Here is a 7946-nt window from a genome sequence, read left to right as displayed (position 1 = left end):
ATATAAGGATGCTGTAGGTTTTTCCTCCCAAAGTGGAGAACTTTGCATGTTTCAGTGTTAAACAATATCAGGTTCTCAACCGCTCATTTGCTGAGCCTGTCCAGGTCAGCCTGGATCGCCCTCCTATCTTCTGGTGTGGATGCTTTGCCCCAAAGTTTGGTGTCATCGGCGAACTTGGCCAGTCCGCTTCTGACTCCAATGTCCACATCATTAATGAAGATGTTGAACAATACTGCATTCAGAACTAATGCTAATTCCCCTTTGGACTATTCATTCTATCCAGGAAGATCACACACCAACTGCAGATGCTTCCTCAGCCTAAGGAAGGGTATGTATACCAGAAAGCTTGCAAAGAAGACTTTTTCCAACTATTTGAGTTGGTGTAATAAAAGATATCAGATTTACCCAAAGAACCTTGTCTGCCTTTAGACATCTTAAAGTTGTGCCACTTCCAGGGAGGATGATCATTGATTGGTGTTAACTAGCTAGTTTTAAGTGAACTCCTGAGTATTCCATTGATATCAGGTAATCAATTTAGAGTCTTCTGGTATCCCAGGATGCATCATTCCCAGATTTTCCCACTCTCCTGCTCTTGGGACAAACTTTCCACCCTCCTGAACTCTAAAGCGGGTGGTGAACCCTAGAAGCAAACTGCAGAAGTCTGGAGGTCTCCTCAGCAGCCCCTGCACTTCCTGCAGTCTTCACTGCATGCCCTGGCAGGGGGGAATGTCAGCAGGCAAACAGTGTGAAATCTCAGGTTGCCAGCCCCAGCTCCCCTGTCTTCAGCTTCCCCTTGCAGCCACTCTTCCCCAGTTCTCCAGGAGAGTAGGGAACTTGATGGCTGGTTGGAATGGGTGTCTTGCATGCATTCAGCCACCAGTCTAGGTTACCAGGGGTCCAGGGTATAGGAACAACCTCCCTACCCTCATGAGGAAAGCACCATGGATAGGATCCTTGCACCACTTTGCAGCCCTCCAAGAAGATCTGCACCAAACACTACATTAGATGGCTTCCCTTACAGCCTATTCTGGTCTCCACCAGCCTCAAGCCAAAGGGGCTTGCTGCATTAGGGACTTGGGTAAAAAGCCCCAGTGGCCCAACCTCCCCTCACCATCCACAATGTATTGGAACAAGTCATAAAATAGAGTCTTTATTTTTTAAATCTCTTTTACTTAACTTCAATCAAGTAAATATGCTTTTAAGTTACTAACCTTCACATAACCCCTCACCCCCCTTGTCCATGCTTTTCTATCTCTTGCCATGATGCCCCACCTTCCTCCACAGAGCAGGGAGAAACCAAGTGGCTGGGCCCAGACATACCTTTACTCACCAGCCCACTAGTGTCAAGTCTCAGCAGTGAAACTTAGAGAGGGTATCAACTCTCGATGATGGCAGACAAGTGCAGTTGTGCGGTATGTGGAGGCGCAGACCTATCCATAGTGCTACACACCACATATCCTGGTGTGCTCTGTACTGCAAGGTAGCAATGCGGCGGGGTTGACCCCAGGCAGAAAAAAAATGCTTGCAAAAAAAAAAAAGTCAGGTGGTGCATGCAGAGGCAGCAGCTCCCCATGGCTGCAGCTCCCCAAGGCCACCAGACTCCAAGTAAGGTTTCTGGGGCCAGCACAGTTGCTGGACCTAGCCTCCCCTACCTCACCTGGGGTAAACTGCTATGCACCAGAGGAATGCATGGCACAGGTATTCCATTGGGACAAATAGCCGTGCCACAAGGTGTGCCATTGCGCCTTGTCCCAGGGGAAACAAATATCCATGCTCATGTGAACATGGCCAATGTGTCACTGATCACCAGGGAACCTGGTTTTCTTTGATAAGAAAAAAGAATCCCTAATTTTTGGACTAAAAAAAGTAACCTAAAATCCATATTTTTCTGTGATTAAAATGAAATGCCACTAATATATATATATATATAGTAGTGTTTCATTTTAATAATGAAAAAACATGGATTTTGGGTTACTTTTTTAAATCCAGAAACTGGGGAATTTTTTATCAGAGAAAACCAGGATCCCTGATGATCATTAGATGCTGATAACCTGAACATCAACTAACATTCCTTACCTTTAGCACTTACAAACTTGAGCATGTAATCTTACCCTAAATGAATGACTTCTGAACCCTGTACGTGAAGAAATGAAAAAAGAAAAAGAAAAAAAGCTGCTGTATTTTTAATGGGGTTTGAAGTTTTATCAAATGTACTTTCAATATACTGCTTAGCTATTAATCATAGTTACAAGACATGCTCATTACAGTAGAGCATATCAAATATCATTTGTCAAATACTTTATTCTCTGAATTTTTGCTGGTTTTCCTCAAATAATGTATTTAAATATCTTTGTCACTTGGAATAGTTTATTCAATGACTGGTGGCAAAATTAATCACGTTTTTCAGGGTTGGATTCTTATCTGATTTGGGAGAGGAGGAGCAAGTTAACTTATAGTCATGCAAGCCTGCCCTTGCTTGATTTTATATGAAATAATAGTCATACTGAATGCCAGAACAGATGATATTTAACAAAAAAACAGTAATGAAAAACACTGCTTTTAACACACCATTAAAATGAATGTAGCACTCTGAACCTGTTCTACCCAGGTTAAGTGGATACAATGATTATCTAAATTAAATGGTTGGAATAAAAGTCACTTGTGCCTGATTGTGAAAACACCTATGCTCATGCTTAAATTTATATGCAAGCATAGTTGTATTGAATAGAGATTACTTGTCACAAGACAAAACTCACTTATTATCCCCACATAAAAGCTTTACAATATTGCATGCAAGTATTTAAGTACATTAACTGACATTTAGTGATATTTCTTTTTTCCTGGTGTGAGATATATCCTAATGGATCTCAAAAATTATAGAAGTCTCTAAGGACACGCCTTCATTGCAAAATTACCCTAGGTGATCAGTGCACAGGTTTAAGCACTGAGGTTATTTTAGGTGGGTTGTGAACAGTCACATTACAAATCCTTTCACAGTTTATTACATCGTTTCTGGTGAAACTGCCCTGTGGATGTGTGGCAGGACCTCTGGTGACAAATCTCATGTTTTCTTTTAAATGGGTTTCTTTTTTTTCTTGTTGTTCTTCTTTTAACCTATGTCTTTAAGATAAATTATTTCATCATTTTCTCTCAATGAATATGAGAGATGTTGTCTCTCCTTCTAGGTGCACAGGGGGAATTGTATGCGCTGCATCCAGACTGCAACATAAACCCCCGCAACATAAACCCAAGCACAAGATATGCTCTGTGAGCCTATGAAACAGCCATTGGATAAAAACCATAAATATATACGGCAGCAGGAACTGAAACCCAAGACTCTCCTCTCCTAAATAAGAGCCACTTGTCCAAAATCTGGCTTGTTCTTGTTTGCTGGCCTACTCGATCTTGACTTCTTTTCAGAAAAAGGCCCAGCTTCAGAAAGGGGAGGGTTTGGAAAGTGATCTGTCCCTGCTCCCTTCCCAACATCTCTTAGGGAGGTGTGTTATTAAATCTTAGGTCAAGGAGGGTTTAGAACCCATTTGCAAGGTTAGTGCTCTAGTGATACAATATTATATAAAAGGTAGCTACTGCTGTAAAAGGAAATGGTGGTCCTGCCTCAGTTCTTTGAAAAAAGTAGTGTAGGCCCCAAGCCTCAGAATAGGACTGTGGACTTCAGATCCTGAAAAGATTAAGGCATCTCCCTTCATCCTCAGTTCAGCTCCTCATCCTCCAGTAAAGGCATGAAGTTCCAGAGATACCCCTGTGTGAAGGGTTTCCCACTGGCTAGGTATATATGGCTGTCTGCTCAGCATGTGGGTTTTTTGGATCATTTTTCTGAGATAGCTCTTTTTTCCATTGTCTGTTTAGAAGGCTAGGCACCAAACTCTGGGTTTCGGATTCAGTTTCATGGGTCTAAAAGTGCTGAAGCCCCTACCTTGTAGATGCCCAAGTCTTTTCTAGGATCTAGTTGTTTGTCTTTTATTGTAGCCAGCCCCAAGCATTGTATTGGTTCTGGCCCAAATTGCCTAAGTGAACAAGCTGATGTAAAATGCTGAAATGGAAGCATAAGACAATGCCATTTACTTGCCTATAGATATTCAAATGCAGCTAAAACAAACAGAAGGAAAGAAAGTCCTTCTTGGTGTCTCCACCTATGAAAAAATGTCATTAATCACCAGGGATCCTGGTTTTCTCTGATTTACAAATATCCCCAATTTTTGGTTAAAAAAAGTAACCCAAAATCCACATTTTTCCATGATTAAAATGAAACACCACTAACACACACACACACACACCTATCTGTCTGTCTGTCTAGATATAGATATAGATATAGATACAGTGGTGTTTCATTTTAATCATGGAAAAATGTGGATTTTGGGTTACTTTTTTTAACCAAAAATTGGGGATTTTTTTTAAATCAGAGAAAACCAGGATCTGTGTTAATCACCTAGAAATGACATGCTGAATTTCTGGGTTAGAAATTTCACATACAATTTTTTACTTTCATCATATCAAGACTAAAAACTATTGTAATAATATGTTTTTATCCAATATTTTCAAATCCAGTTCTAACTAAATTTTCCCCTACAAGCTAAAACACATTGAAATGATGTTCTTTGACATCTTTTAGGTCCATCAAATTTTATTTAATTAGGAAGAAAGACTTTTTCACTTTATTTTCAAAGTTGTCAATGTCATTTTTCTTCAGTGTTTCCCGGTTAGTATAAAAAATAAACATTTACTCACATCCTCATTTCATTTGTAGGTGAGAGCCTTTATACACTAAGCCTTTAAAAATGCTCTATTTTTTCCTCCTTTACGTGAGTGACAGTTGATATACTCTCTTGCCTCAAGTTCTGTATGATATTTCAGGAAAACACAATTCATTTAAAGTAGTTGGAAATATGTTCTCTCTTGCTTCTTTAGTGTGCCAACATGCCCTTTTTCTTCAGAAAAGTGCTTGCTGTAGCAAGCTTGCTGGGTTTTTTGTCCTATTGGTACATTTATCCGTGCTTATACTAGAGTCAACAGAGTGTTTCAGATTATTTAACTGAAGAGTTCTTTAAAACTCCTTTAATTTATAAATTAATGTTTCTGTATGTGAAATAGTTATCTGATTAAGTTCTGGAAGTATTTCTGAGATCCAGCCCAGCCAAATAATCAGCACAATATACATACATACATACATACATACATACATACATATATATATATACACACACACAATAGAGAAAAAGCACTGTGAAAAGCACTGTAGTACTTACTGTCTTGCAATGATTGATGAGTGACTCTTCTCCTCCTACCAGCTCTGCCCCTTTGTTCTGTGATTCTATCATCTCCCTCAAGTGAAGAAGAACTAGGCTGAAATATTTGGAAAGTTGAACTCTCTGGAGCTCATTAGGTACGTTATTGCCAGTTCAGTAAGTTCAGTAAGTATATTTTAACTTTTAAGTGTTAAGTTTACACTCAAGCATAGTATTAGGAAGTATTGTGTTAGTGAAGGAATTGTCTTCATTAAAAAACAACTGTTAGTATTCAACTTAGCCTTGAATTTATCCTCTGCTTTAGAGTTATGTCAGGTGCTTTCCCATATAATTATTAGGGCATAGATAATACACTTACCTTTCAACAAACATACTAACATGGTTAAAATGCAGAATAGTAGTTGGAGATCTGGGTTTATTCTCAGTATTTGCAACAGACCTATTGAGTATGTTGGGTGATTCACATTGGCCCAGATACAAAGAAGGACTTTGGCAACTCTAAGTCGTACATGCAACAAAATCAGCCTTTAAAGCAGCTTAATTGCTCTTTTGCATCACTTTAATGGCGCTGCTATTTACACAGCAGCATATTCTGCTTTAAATGACTTTGAAACGTAGCAAGGTAAAACCCATCTAAGGTGTTTTATTTTGCTACCTAACAAAGTACAACGGTGCATGGGGCACTGGAAGCCAATGTGCTCAGGGCAGTTCAGGCTTGGAAGGCATCCAGTGTCCCATGCACCATCCTGTCCACCTTCTGCCACTGCCAGTTCACCCACCCTCCTACCACCTTGCCACTCTGCTCCAGGGGCAAGACAACCATTCCCAGGTGGTCCTAGGTGGCAGGGATGGTGCACAGAGTGATGGAGCATACTTGCTTTTCCCACAGCGGGGATGGAGGGGATGTGCCTGTGGGCCAAGCAATCCCTAAGCTATGGGAGACCATGGTGCTTCCCTCCATGGTGATGGCATCCCCCAGGCAGCATCTGCCCACTAACACCCAGGGGCACCGCCACAGTAGAAGGAAGCACTGGGCTCCATACAGCTCAAGGGCTATGCGACCTGGCAGCACCTTGTGCAGGAAGGCTCAGCTGAAGGAAAAAAAAAAAAGCAATGAAGAGCCTGATTCTTTTTTTTTTTTCTTTTCTCCTGGAGCCTGCCTACCTGCCTACCGGAGTTGTGTGGGGCCCAGTACTTCCCTCCATAGCTGTGGTGCCCCCCCGAGCAGTACCCATGTAGGCTGCTATCAGGTGGGTGCTGCCTGGGGGTGCCATCACCATGGAGCACAATGGGCCCCGTGCAGCCTAGGTAGGCAGGCAGACTCTGAGAGAAAAAAAAAAGTCAGGCTTCTCATCGCTTCTTAAAATTTTTCTTCAGTCAAGCCTGCCTGCATGAGCTGCCACTGGTTTGCACAGCCCTTTAGCTGTGCAGGGCCCAGCGCTTCTCTCCACAGTGATGGCACCCCTCAGGACCACATGGGCCAGGTGATAGCAGGCGGGTGCCACCTGGGGGACACTGCCACCACAGAGGGAAGTGATGTGGTTCCCTGAAGCTCAGGAACCACTCAAGCCACTGCTGCGCCCCCCCACCCCATCGTGGGAGAGGCAGGTAGGTGGGGAAAAAAAAAATCAGACCTCCTCACCCTTGTACACATGATGAGAGGTTAGTTCTCCCTAAATTGAAATGATAGAAACAGTGTTTTTTTAAAAACCCACTGTTTCAATTTAGGGAGAACTAAACCCCCGTCACTTATACAAGCACTATTGGGCACCTTTTTCCAGGCTGGAATACAAAGGCCAGAGTTACCCCTTTAGGGAAGGCAATAGGAAGGGTTAAGCACAGGGATCTATAACCATAATTTAGATACTCAAGTCTGAGATTCAAAGAAGACTCTGCTTTCACCTGTGGCATTTTATAGTTTTTCACTATGTTCATCGTAAGTGTAAATAAGGGTTCAGAGTGGTAATTTTGGAGATTCCTTCAATTAACAAATGTTTTTGAACATATGTATCACTCTAAGGTGTTGTAAGGCTTCGGCCTTCTCTTGCTGGGCGCCTTTCCCCCAGGTGATGTCAGGGTGAGGTTTGAGCTTGGATGCCACCTGGGTGGTATGGGTGCTGCCCTTATTTGCCTGCCACAACTTCGATGTTCTTGTTGGGAAGGCAGTTCCCTTCAGGTGGCCCCCTGAGGATGAAGACGCCTTAATCCCTGTTTTTGCTTCATGGGGCTCCAAACCTCACCTTCACCCCACCCTTACCACATCCATGGCCCTGATGGATACTACACTCTGTAGGCGTCCTCTTAGACAATGTTTCCTCTTCGCTCAGCTCACCCGCCTCAGATTAGGTCAGGCCTTCCCAGTCAGTTTACCCTTCACCATAGTCAGTTCCTTGACTTCAGGCCAGTTAGGGCATATAAGCTGGCCCTGTCTTGGGCTAGCTAGGGCTTCTGCTGAACTCAACAGAAATCAACACCTGGATCTCCACTGGAGGGCCCCCTTGGGATCTCATTCCCAGTGCCCTTTTTATAGTCCAAAGAAACAAAGAAACTTGAAGGAACGGATGAGGGACACACTCCGGCAGCATCTCTGGTTCGGCGTCCTCTTCTTTCCCTGCTGGCATCTCTGGGTCAGCGTCCCTTCCTCCTGCCATTCACCGCCAGCCAGCTGTTTTCCTGACTGCT

The sequence above is a fragment of the Gavialis gangeticus genome, unplaced genomic scaffold (genome assembly GCF_001723915.1).
Source record: "Gavialis gangeticus isolate Ggan-Ray unplaced genomic scaffold, GavGan_comp1, whole genome shotgun sequence".
NCBI lineage: Eukaryota > Metazoa > Chordata > Crocodylia > Gavialidae > Gavialis > Gavialis gangeticus.
The sequence above is the reverse complement of the archived record's forward strand: the minus strand, read 5'-3'. Positions refer to the sequence as shown.